The sequence below is a fragment of the Nycticebus coucang genome, chromosome 3 (genome assembly GCF_027406575.1).
Source record: "Nycticebus coucang isolate mNycCou1 chromosome 3, mNycCou1.pri, whole genome shotgun sequence".
Classification (NCBI taxonomy): domain Eukaryota; kingdom Metazoa; phylum Chordata; class Mammalia; order Primates; family Lorisidae; genus Nycticebus; species Nycticebus coucang.
Genome location: NC_069782.1, coordinates 13,954,097 through 13,966,738, shown reverse-complemented (window position 1 = coordinate 13,966,738; position 12,642 = coordinate 13,954,097). Strand labels below are relative to the sequence as shown.

Sequence of the window (12,642 nt, the reverse complement as noted above, 5' to 3'; positions counted from 1 at the left end):
GCAAACTAGTCCCCCTAGTGTCCTGGCACTGTAGGTGGAGAACGATGGAGGCTCTACAAGATGTGTCCTCTCGCGGTCTGCATCAACTTTCAGGCACAGATCGGAAATACACAGCCAAAGAAAACCTTCACACCCTTCCCAAGAGACAGAAGCACCTTTAGAACGCACGATGACATTGAAAAAAAATCTTCCGTATCATTTCTATGCCCTTCTAGTTATGGTTTAAAAGCCAAAGAAATCTGCATTATTTCACATCAGAAAGTTAATCCCCAAGCCAGCAAACTTCATCAAGCAAGAGGGCCCCCTTGCTGACAGCTACAGCCCACTGTAGAGTCACGCTCTTTTCTTTAAAAACCTCTCTATCCCTACTAGGGGAATTTGTTTCCTTGCCTTACCACTCTTGAAAACCCTCTAGGATCTCAATGTTGATGACTTTTGATTTTCTGTTCATATTCATTTTCTTCCTGGTGTGGAATTAACCGGGAAAGCCTTGATAAACGTGCTCTCCACAAGCCATTTGCACTAAAATATTCTGGAAAAATAATGATTCCCTTAGAGATGTGTGAAACCTTAAAGCCAATTTTTTTTTTTAAATTTTTCCCCCAGTGAGGACCCAGGAGGCCGGTGAGTAATTCATTCATGTCACCCATTTGTAAAAGAAGAGGGGAAAAAAGCACCACTTGTTCCTTTCTTAATTTAGAATCTTTGCTTATCTTAAGACTATCAAAGCTGACTCCCAAGGTGGGAAGAAGAGGGACCAGGAGGAAAATTAACCTGAGGTGACTTGCCTCCCCCAGTGAGTAAGCACTGCAGGTCCCCAGCCATGTCAGAGAGGAAAGGCGCCTGCACTTAGGTGAAGTTGACGCCCCCACCAGCCACCCCCTGGAAGGAAGAAGCCCTGAGCGCACTCTCAGGGCACTTACATAAGACCCTGTGAAACTTTCTGTGACATTCATGGAAAATGTAAGCTGCTATTTTGCTCCCTCGGGAGATCATTTTAATGGACTGAGTGACAAAATTCACTGATTCTGAATTCAGCAGAAACCTGCTCAACCGAGGTACATCAGCACAGGGAAAAAAAAATCCATCCCCATTAAACAGGGTCACCCAGGGAATGGATTCAGTGTGCGGGAACCATTCAGGAACAATCTGTTCCTCCAAAGTGACCCATTTAAAATCAGATTGTTCGGAGGAGGCTCATAGGTTTAATAAATTTCAAACAGGCAAGAACAGGCTTGTAGAAATGAGGTTCCCTAGGAGGAACATTTAAAAGAAGGTACTAAGGCAATGAACAAAATAACTTGAGAGTGCAAAGACTTGGGAATCCTCATTCCAAACTTGAGAACGGGGACATTTACAAGAAAGTCTGGATCGCTACACATTTTGATCACACCTCACAAGTAGCTTTTGTTTAACAGGACCGACTTGCTGGCTAGGCTTCCCCACTACAGATACTACTGCCAACCACCACCTGGTCCAAAAAAGAACCACCTGGCTCGAGGGCTGCGGCTGCTCACCCCGGAACCGGCCTCCACGCTCTGCAACAAGGAGCAAAGAAAAGTTCACAGCAGCACACCAGGAAAGGGAGGTCAGTACCGCCAAAGAAGGAACTCTCCAAACACAGCGGGCTCCTCAAAACACAGGTGCTCCCAGCTAACTAGTGTGTGTGTTGGGGGGCGGGCGGGTGAGGCACCAGCACCTCCTGGTATTAACAGGAAATCCTCCTCGCTCCCTGCCAGCAGCGGGTGCGCCCAGGAGCCGGGCAGGCCTGAGACCTGTCCTGGGGACTTTGGACACAGGGGACTTCCACCTCCAGCCTCTCCAGGGCTCCGGGCTCAGGCAACAGAGGGTGTGCCCGCACTCCCCGCAGGCATCCTAAGTACAGGGCTTGTCAGCCACAGGTTCGAAGAACCTGTTCGGCACTGCTCAGCCGGGCGTCCCCGCGGCGGCTTTCTCGCACCCCAGGGCTCTTACCTTAGCCGTGACCGCCTCCAGGCAGAGGGAGACCGCGGAAGAGATGGGTGGCGCGGCCGCGCCGCCGTCTACGAAGCGCAGGGGGTCCGGGTCCAGGTCCCACCAAGGGCTGCCCTAGTCGGAGCGACGGTGCCAAGGGCAGACTTCGTGACAGTCCCTGGTTCCAAACACCGAGGGGAGCGTCCAGGTCGCCCAAGCTGATCACTGTCCCTTCTTTCTTTTCCTTTGGAGCTGCTGCCTGGAGCTGCTCCCTGCCCGGGGGGCTCTTCCGAGCCGGGGGCGCCCCGCAGAGGCAGGGGCCAGGGTCCCCTCCGGCTGAGTCCGGGGAGCCGCCGCTGGGGCAAGCTCCACCTCCCGCGCTCCCAGCCGCTTCTCCCCTTCAGGGCAGGGCCTGCCCGCAACCGGCCCGGCGAGGCGAGGGCGGCCCGGCGAGCCGCGCCCCCAGCTCCGAGCGCCCGGGGCAGGAGCAGCCCGGCCGGGCCGGGTGCGGAGCGCGGCGGCGCGGGGGGACTGCAGCCGGCCGCGGATACCCCTCCCCCCGGGCCTCCGCCGCCCGCCCGCGGCTCCGCGGGAAGGAGGCGCTGGAGAGGGCCTCGCCCCGGCCTGGGGCGCGGGGCCGGGGGCGCGGGGCCGGGGGAGGCGCCCCGGGAAGGTCACAGGAGCGGAGGCGCCGCAAGCTGAGCGCAGCACGGTGGGTGCGGGGAGCCGAAGCTGGCGGCCCCCGCCGCTGGGAGCGCTCGCCGGCCTTGGCCGCCGCCGCCTCCGAGACGCGCCGGCTTCCCGGGGCGCCCGGCGGTCGGAGCTCGGCTGCCGCTGCAGCCGCGGCAGGCGGGCGCCGCTGGCCGGAGCCGGCGTGCGATCCCCGCCTCCTGCGCCCGGGCAGGCGGGGACCGCTGCGCAGGGGCCGGCTTGGGGGACCGGCGGGCGGGAACTGGGGTTCCGGGCTCCGGGCTGGCCGCCGCCGCCGTCGCCGCCGCGTGCCCAAAGCGCCGGGATCGCTCAGCAGCTGCAGTGACTGTGTGTCTGTGTCATGTCTGTGCAGCTGGGGGGGAACTCTAGCCGGGGCCGGGTTCCGAGCAGGGGCGGGGCCCGCGCCCGCTCTTGCGCCCGCCCTCGACCCCGTGACCGACCAGACAACCAATGGCAGGCACCGCAGCCGCGCAAACCGAGGGTCCGCCCCCGCCTTGGGCTCCGCCTCCCCGCGAGGCTCCGCCCTCCCCCTGCTTCTGCTGGCTGGCGGGCAGGAGGAAGCAACACCCGGAGCTGGGATCCGGGTCGGGTCGGCATGAAAGGCTGCAAGCTGGGCCGCTCCCCGCCCTTCTCCCCCCACCCGGGCCGCTCCAGACCGCCTCGGGCTTGGCGTGCCTCGCGGAAAGAGGGGGAAGGGAAGCGGGACGGATCCGCAGCTGCTGCTGTATAGATGCTTGCAAGTTCACAGGGTCGTACAGCCTGCCCACCCCCTTTTACAAAACAGCGGTAGTGGGAAGTAGGAAGTTTCCCCGTGTCGGGTAGCCTCTTGGCTTGGAGCTGGGCAGAGTATGGGACAGCCTGAGGCTGAGAGAAGCCCCATCGAAGGGCTTTGACAGCATCTTTTTGGACTCTGTATCCAAGAATCCCATCCAAGGATTTTTCCCTATTCTTTTAGGGAAACTGAATTTCTGTGCCCCCTCCAACACGCGCGCGCGCGCGCGCGAGCACAGCACGCCCCCTCCGCGTTCTGATTTTATTCTTGCTCTTTTCCTCTCGACGCGAGAACTCGCGCACAACATCCCATTGAATGGACTTCCAGCCTCCCAGCCCTAAGGACGACGAGGATGGGGTGCCCAGAGCTACAGGAGGAGTGGGTGGGACTGGCTGGAGTAAAGGTGACGCGAGTGTAAGAGTGGACGGAAGGAGGCCTTCCCGGAGAGAAAACCCCGAGGAGGCGAAAGCGAGAGGCCGGGAGAGAGAGGACGCTGATGGATGGACTACTCCGACTTGGAGACCGAAGCTCCGGGCGCACAATCCAGCTCCCGGGTTTTTCCTCAGCTCGGTCCTAGGGCTTCTGGGGTCTCCTTTCCCCCGGGTCCCACCTCTCCGGAGCCAGCCGGGCGGGCCGCCGGGGCTCTGCCTCCCCTCTGTGCGCCTCTCTATCGGCTCTGGGACTCACGGGAGGCAGTGGGAAGCCCACCCTGGCTCTTAGAAGGGGCGGAGGAAGGATGGACAGGGGAAGGGGTGTGCAGGAAAAGGCGGCCCAGCTCGGGCTGCACACTCCCAGGGGTCGGGGGAGGGGGCGCGGCGGGGCCTGCAGAGGTTCGCCCCTGCTCTGCTCGGGACCTGGCACCCGCCTAAGTAGCCCGACACTCTGCCTTCGGCTGGACCAGCAGGGACCCTTCCCCCACTTCCAACCCTCCAGCCTTGGCAGACACCGACCCTCGCCGCCTTCGCCACCAGCGCGCCTCTTCCCCTTCTCCCGAGCGCTGTTTACCTAATCTCCGAGGCAGACCGCGCGGAGCAGGACGCGAAGAGAGGGTGGCGATGGCACAGCAGCGTCCCCGGCCAAGAAGTAAAAGATGTTCGCTTTGGAGCTTCGGGATAAGTTAACTGCGAAGCTGAGGTCCTGCTGTCTGATCGGTGCGGGGATGAGCCTCACCGTGCACGTTGCAGGGATAAGAGATCGCATCTGTTTTTGATGCCATTACTGTGTTGGAAAAGGACATTATGTGATACACTATTATCTAATATCCTAGAGACCATTAAAGTGTCAAAGTTTAATGCCAAGCCTTTTAGCTGGAAGGCTGCTCCGTCCTTCCTCTGACGTGCAACTCTGCTCTAGAACACACTGAAAACAAGGGGATCGTTTTTTATTTTTTGCGGGTCGTAAGTCGGTCCTTCCTACTCTTTTCCTCCTGGGCTCCCCTCAACCCCCCGCCCCGGAACCGGCTAAAATTAAAGCACGAAGCGGAGCTTTCACTTTATTTATTGCTTTGCACCACTTCATTACTAGTGGAAATGCATTTTCCGGCATATTAGCATATTAATGAGGGTAACGTGACTGGGGAAGGGAAAAGAGACTTGAAATTTACAAGCAAAGGAGAAATAATTGAATAACATCAGAAACTAAAAGATAAGCATGTGGAAAAAAGAAGCATCTCCATTATAATTATCCATGTGTGCCACATTCTCTAGATTGGATCTTAGAAAAATGTAACCACAGTGAGGGAGGCAGTAATATTCACGGTGGTCAGTAAGGTAAATTGAAGACATAATTAATTATTAGGGACCTTCACAAAATTCATCAGTCGACAAGCACGTTAAATGTGGGAAAAGTGTTGCTCTATCAATTCAAGGTTGCAGTTTTTAAAAATCAGTGGCATAGCTAATGTTCTAAACAACAGGAATATTGGCAGGCTGAAATATTCCACAAACTGAACCTGTGGGTTAGTAAATAGTCAAGCCTCACCCAAACCCACACATTTAAAGAATTCATTTGGACAATTAAAACCTCCTGAATTTCCCAGCCCACGCATCTATATACACATGCAAATATCTAAGAAACCTAAGGTAGGATGTAGTTGCCTAGGAATTATACCCCTTTGACAAAAACCAAGATATAAATGTTTTAAAAGGATTTCAGCTGCCACCTGAGGTAGCATGAGGAATGCGGAATAAAATATGAAAGGTGATAACATCTGTTATTCCTAATGAATCAGCACAGATTTTTCTAAGAACTAAGAAATGAAAAAAAAACCTCTAAACCAACTGTTACTTATTTATCTCCGCACAGATATTGTATCTGTCACTGAAAAGATTCAGAAAGGTCTCTCTTATTTTTTATTAGGGTCAGGGAGACCTAATTCTAAGAAACCTGGCGTCTTAAAACAGCCACTAGGGGGCCCTAAAGGCATCTCAAAGAGGAAGCAAGAAAACCCTCTCACCTCCGTTTTTTCTTTGTACCTGCTGGAACTGGAATCCCAAGACAAGTTAAGAACATGATGCAAAGTTTGGAGACAAGTCCAGCTTTATGTTTTGAATAGCCTGAGTCCGATTTGACTCATGATTCAAGAATGTAGATTCCCAACTCTTCTGATCTCCAAATAAATAAATAAATACATAAAAACACAAAATACAAGAAAAGAATATTTGTACCCCCTGAAATGGCCTCTTACCATTTTAAAGGCAACTCAATTACTTTTACCATTCCAAACAGGAATGGCAAATCTTTTGAAAATTTGAGGACTGTTTTCTGAATGTTTTGCATCTTCTTCAAGAGCTGGGTAACAAGATGGTTGAATGCTCATAGGAGGTACAGTTAAAATATTTAGCATTCTGTGCTGCGGGGCACCCACCTGCCAACTTAATTGAAGTCAAGCCAGCCTGCAGGGGCACTAGCATTAGAGCAGAGTCCTGAAGGCTCCTACTGGGCCAGATATTAATTCTTTAGTGCTGGGTTCTAGCGAAATGGTGTTGGTGGTGGGAAGAAGGAATGGTTCCCACAGCTGGGATGAACCAGACTGGGTATACTTGGGGGATGGGATCATGGAGGGGGAAGCTTACTACAAGGGCTACTTACCAGCCAGTATGGAAGGACTGCAGTATCTTAACAAGTAATGTTACACTTGTCAAATCAACTAAGTATCAGGTCTGATCCTACAGAAAGCTGCCCAAAATTATTTTGTAGATTTCAATACCCAGCAATCAAATTTTCAGGACTTGTGAACCCTTAGCAGTCACACAATAATTTTTCCCACATTTTACCAGTCAGTAAGGTTAAAGTGTCCTTTATGAGGGTCAGGACTCAAACAGCATTCAGGTAACTCAGGTATAAAGAAGCCTCACTTTCTTTAAACCAATGCTAGAGAAATATCTGCCAAAGATGTTCTACTGAGATGCATTTCAAGTGAAAATTTAAGCACCAGGCGTAAAGCATTCCTGTGTCATTCAAGCCAATAATCAAAAGAAATTTGTAAGCAAAACAAAATGCCTCCATCAGGGCTAAGCAAGGAAGAAGCCACTCTCTAGGTAAACAATGAAAGAACAGTGCAAAAGCCACCAAATTCACACTAATGGAAGTGTGATTTGAACATAATTTAACTAAAAACAAAGCAAGTCCAGAATTGAGACATGAAACGGGGAATGGGGATAAAGTCTGTCTTTGTGAAATGAAAAATATTTTACGTTCTCATCATCATGTTTATTAAGCAGATGAGGTACGAGTTCTCAAAATAGCATTATCAGCTTCCGGAAGACTTGCACAGCAATGCTCAGAGCCAGCTAATTAGAACAAATTTGGCTCTCGATAGAGAATCTGATTGTCTTTAGAGAGAGAGTTTATTCACTTATTGACTATGAAAGTCCATCAGAGTAAAGCCTTGTCAGGTGTATAGTTCCCTGATCACCTTATGATAAAATGCTGAGCTGGGTTGCCAACACCCCTCTGGAGACAGGAAAGAAAAATCAGTGCTAAAGAGGTCAACTTAAAAGACAGAGCTTGTCCCTAGAAGACCTGGCTCTCCTGAAGGAAAGGAATCTCAAGCTGGTGAGCCATTAGCCCCTCGAGACAAAAATGGAAAAAAAAAAAAATTCCAACACTGATAAAAGCACTGCAGTCCTAACGTAGTAGATGATGGTATGTCCTTTTGGGGCTTTTAAGCAAGGAGTCCTGTTTCAATGGTATGTTTTATCAGTTTCTCCTTTTCACCCCAACTCTCTGTTTAAGAGAACTACAATGGAGAACAAGATCTTGTTAAAATGCAAATCTTGATTCCATAGGTCTGGGGTGAGGCCTGGGATTCTGCTTTTCTGCCAAGCTCTTGCTCATGAACCACACCCCACGTAGCAAGGATGTAGCAGATGTCTGTTGGTAGTTGACAACATGTTTTCCTCCCTCTCCTGTTCCAGAGAATATTGTGTTGGTTAGAATTCCTCAAAAGGTAAACTCTGAGATAAGGATTTGGATGTAAAAAGCTTATTTGGGAGCTGATCCCCAGGAAACAGAGGGCTATGATTTGAATATTCCCCAAATTTCATGTGTTGAAACATAATCATTAATGTGAGAGTATTAACAGGTGGAGCCTTTAGGAGATGACTGGTCCTGAGGGCAGAGGCTTCCTGGATGGGAGTAGGGCCCTTAGACAATGGCTTGGTGGGTGGGTGGGGGTTTACTCTCTTCCACTCTTCTGCCTTATGAAAAGGCGGCAAGAAGGCCCTCACTAGATGCCAAATGCCAGTGCCTTGACCTTGGACTTCCCAGCCTCTGGAAATGTAAAAAATAAAATTTTGCATTTTATAAACTTCCCAGGCTCAGATATTTTGTTATACCTGCTCAAATGGACTAAACAGAGTAAAGATGTAAGGAAATGAAATAGGGAAGGGAGGAAGGATAATAAAGGGTGATTAATAAATGGTTCACATGTTCTTGGCTCCAAGCGGATGCTCTGAGAGACTTTACAGAATAGCCCTGCCCAGAAGAACTAAGTGATGGAATTATCATATACGTGCACTGCCCAGTATGGTCACCTCAAACCACATGTGACTGTTACAGACTTGAAATGAGGATAGTGTGGGCTCCAGTGCCCAAGCTTGATAGGGTGGGAGGCTGCTGATTGGGCCGGGAACCTTGAAGACTTATCCCCCAAAAAGAAAGGAATGAGGCTTGTGTTATGGAGGAAATTATTTTTTATGTATTATTAATTAATTTTTATTGAGACCCTGGATAGAGTGCCATGGTGTCATAGCTCATAGCAACCTCAAACTCTTGGCCTTAAGCAATCCTCCTGCCTCAGTCCCTCAGCCGGGACTACAGGCACATGCCACCATGCCTAGCTAATTTTTCTGTTTTTAGTAGAGACAGGGTCTTGCTCTTTCTCAGTCTGGTCTTGAACTCCTGAGCTCAAGGGATCCTCCCACCTTGGCTCTCAGTGTGCTAGGTATTAGCCACTGCCTGGCCTGTTAATTAAATTTAAGTTGAATAGCCACAGGTGACTACTGATTACTGTGGTGGACACTACAGATATAGAAAATAACTCAGAACTGTCCCTCTAAGTCAATAAACCTAGAGGAATGTTTAACTATCAAATCCCTTCCTTTGCTGAGAGTTGCTCCTGGGATTGATCAATTTGTGGTACTTCTGTGCTCCCATAACCAGAGAATAACCTCAACAGAGATTTGCAGTTGCTTAACGCAAGAAGACCGTAGTGTGTATGGAAACTGCTCATCAAAGGTGCAGGTGATCGCCAAGGTAGGCCTAGGAAATATGAGCAAGGCACTCGCAGCATTGGCTGTAAGAATCCTGGTTTTATTTTAATTCCTATCCCCAGTCTCAAGAGCAGATCCTGAATAGCATAAGCTAATCAATGCATTCCATATCCCTGGCCATTATCATTGGTTCAAGTTTGGACAGATAATATCCACTGGTCCAGGCAAGGTGAATCATGTGACTCTTACATGGGATGCTAGACTACTAAAACTGTCCTTTCACTTTCTGGACCATGAGTTTATAGATGCAAAGCTTAGTACTTCTGCAGCCATTTTGCTACCACAAAGGTTAAAGTTGACACTGAAGATGACAGAACATAGGGAAACAGAAAAACCAGTCTGACTCTTAGGAATACTTTGAGCTGCAATTAACAGAAATAACCAGCTAACCTTAAATAGTAATTATCTCACATAATGAAAAATTTCAAGGTAGGCAAGTCAAGATTTTATGCAGCAGCTCAACAGTTACATCAAGGACTCAAAATCTTTCTAGTCTGACATTCTGCCTCCTTAGCATATGGGCTTCTTGCATTTCCTCATGGGCACAAGATGGCTGCAGTAGCACTATACATCATGTTTCCAAACCAGCATCCACAGCAGAAAGAAAAGCCATGTCTTTTATTAGTAGATTTCTCCTTATGATTGACTTAGGCTAGTCATGAGTCACCTTCTGGAGATGGAACATTTGGGAGTTTTACTAGCAAAGAAGAAAAGGAGGAAGTGGCTTTTGGGTACCAACTAACAGCATCCACTCTAGGACCTTGATGATACCATGGAGACGCTTATTGAAACCAACCATGAAACTTGTCTTAACTCTGAGCGCCTCGTTTATGTGAGCTGATAAATCTATCTATTATATAACAAGTTTTACTTGGGTTTTCTCTTACTTACATCAAAAAACATCCTTATCAATACTAATAAAGACTTGCTGTCTAAAAATTGAGTGTCGTCATCTTTAGTGTCTAAAGATTCAGACTCAATAATTCTCATCCTTTCTATTGCTCATTGCAATGATAGCCAGTCCTAAAAGGACACAAGGAGGTTTCTCTCCTACAGAGTGAGATTTGGATTGGAAATCATTTATTGTTCATGCCGGTATGAACAGAGACCTCCACGTCACTTGAGCAGGAAGCTGCAGTTCCCACTTTCCACTGAATGCTTATCATGTGTGTTCTGCTCAACTACAATTTTCCTTTGTCTGAGGGCCTATTTATCATTCCAACTTCATGTTTTATCTGGGGTCAAATCCTGAGACCCAGCCTGCTTGGTTGGCCCTTTAACCATCCTCACCCTTACTGCGTAGTTTTGCCCGTATTTTCATCACGGGAGCAGGAGTCTGCTTCTGGAACCCTTACTTGATTTTTGGTGGATCTATATTCTACCAGGGAAGAAGCTGATGTGAGAATTGATGATGATTCCAAGTTCCTGTAATAGGTCCTTTCTTCACCACAGCCATTGGATCTTTGGCTTTGGTTTTTGAATACTTCGACTTGAGTGCACAGTGGTCACAGAATGAGGGTACTTGGATTGATCACCTCTGTGTGGAGGTGGCAAGTCATTGTGTCCCAGTTAAACGCCCAGACCCAAGCCTCAAATTGGTCTGTCTCTCAAGGGAGATTAGAAAATGTCTGGATGCCAAGGAGAGGTTGTTTCTGACAGTGTTTTACTTAATCCTTCTAGAAAGTCAGGGATTTTTCATTCTAAACAAGATTCAAAAAAGATTGTAACTTTAAAAGATTTTAAAATGTAGCATGAGTGTTTAGAATCATGACTGGCCATGATTGACTAAGCGGCTACTCTTCACATGTTAAAACGATATGCCTTCTAGGAGGTGGGAGCTGGAGGAGAGTGAGCCAAACGGACACGGATGTGGTCCCGTACTTCAGAAACTCCAGATCCAATTCAGGGAACAAAGTACTTGCTTTGATGAGTTAAATGACTTTGCAGGAATTACATAAATACTAAGAGTTGTCATTGAATATTCTTGAAAGATACATTGAGGACGACCAGGGCTATGAATCTGGAGGAGAGAGGTTACCAGGGTCCATTCCATCTTTGGAAGGAAGCTCTTGTTGGATGTGGAATATTTCTCTTGACCAGCTTTGAGAAACAGGAGGGATAGTAAGCAGAAGGTATGATCTAAGGTGAAGTGTACAGGGGTGTCCAACCTGCAGCCTATAGGCTGCATGCAGATTATTTGAAGCCTATTTTGCTCATCTGCGCAGACTTTCTCCTGCTGATCAGCTTTCAATAGTGTTTGTGTTTTTAATGTGTAGCCCAAAACAACTCTTCTTCTTCTGATGTGTGGCAGAGAAGATAAAAGGTTGGATGCCCCTTCAAGGGACTGGCAACTGGAAAAATAAGTTAGATTTAGAATTATTTAATAAACGGTGTCTGAATCGCTACTGTGTGTCCGTTACTATGATGGCCACTGAGAATTTTATTAAAAATGAATGCAGTCCTTGTACTTTTAGTGGTTCTTTCACTTCTTTTTATTTTAGTAGATAAAAACAAAACACTAAAAGATTTCAGATTTGGGTGGCGCCTGTGGCTCTGTGAGTAGGGCGCCAGCCCCATATACTAAAGGTAGCAGGTTCAAACCCGGCCCCAGCCAAACGCAACAAAAAATAGCCGGGCGTTGTGGTGGGTGCCTGTAGTCCCAGCCACTCGGGAGGCTGAGTCAAGAGAATCACCTAAGCCCAAGGTTGTTGTGAGCTGTGATTCCACAGCACTCTACTGAGGGGGACAAAGTAAGACTCTGTCTCTAAAAAAAAATAATAATAATAAATAAATAAATAAATAAAGATTTCAGATTAAATTCTTTTTTTTTATTGTTTGTAATTCATTGAGGGTACAAACAATTAGGTTACACTGATTGCATTTGTTAAGTACAGTGCTTCTTATAATTGTGTCCCACCCCCAAGAGGAATTCCATACACCATGACACCCATCCCCCTTCCCCTTCCCCCTCCCCGCTCCCAGCTCTCTCATTCCCCTCCCCCACCCCATCTAAGCTCATCTGCTGCCTTCATATTAGAATTGAGTACGTTGGATTCTTGCTTTTTCATTCTTGTGATGCTTCACTAAGAAGAATGTGTTCCACCTCCAGGTTCCAGGTTAATACAAAAGACGTAAAGTCTTCATCTGTTTCAATGGTTAAATAGTATTCCGTGGTATACATATACCACAGCTTATTAATCCATTCCTGGGGTGGTGGGCATTTAGTTTCTTTCCACATTTTGGTGACTGTAAATCCAGCTGTGATGAACAGTCTAGTACAAATGTCCTTATGATGAAATGATTTTTTTTTTCTTTTGGGTAGATGCCTAGTAATGGGATTGTAGGATCAAACGGGAGGTCTAATTTGAGTTCATTAAGGATTCTCCATACTTCCTTCCAAAGAGGTTGTATTAGTTTGCAGTCCCACCAACG

The 12,642-nt window shown here is 48.3% G+C and overlaps 1 protein-coding gene across 1 annotated transcript in view; it reads right to left on the bottom strand.

The window, feature by feature from the left end:
• The window catches only part of LARGE1 (LARGE xylosyl- and glucuronyltransferase 1), a 559,980-nt gene extending 557,472 nt beyond the window's left edge, over positions 1-2,508 (bottom strand). The window contains exon 1 of the mRNA XM_053583761.1: positions 1,975-2,508. The gene's annotated coding sequence lies outside the window, so the exon portion shown is untranslated. The remainder of the gene's footprint in view (positions 1-1,974) is intronic.
• Between the last annotated feature and the right edge of the window lie 10,134 nt (positions 2,509-12,642).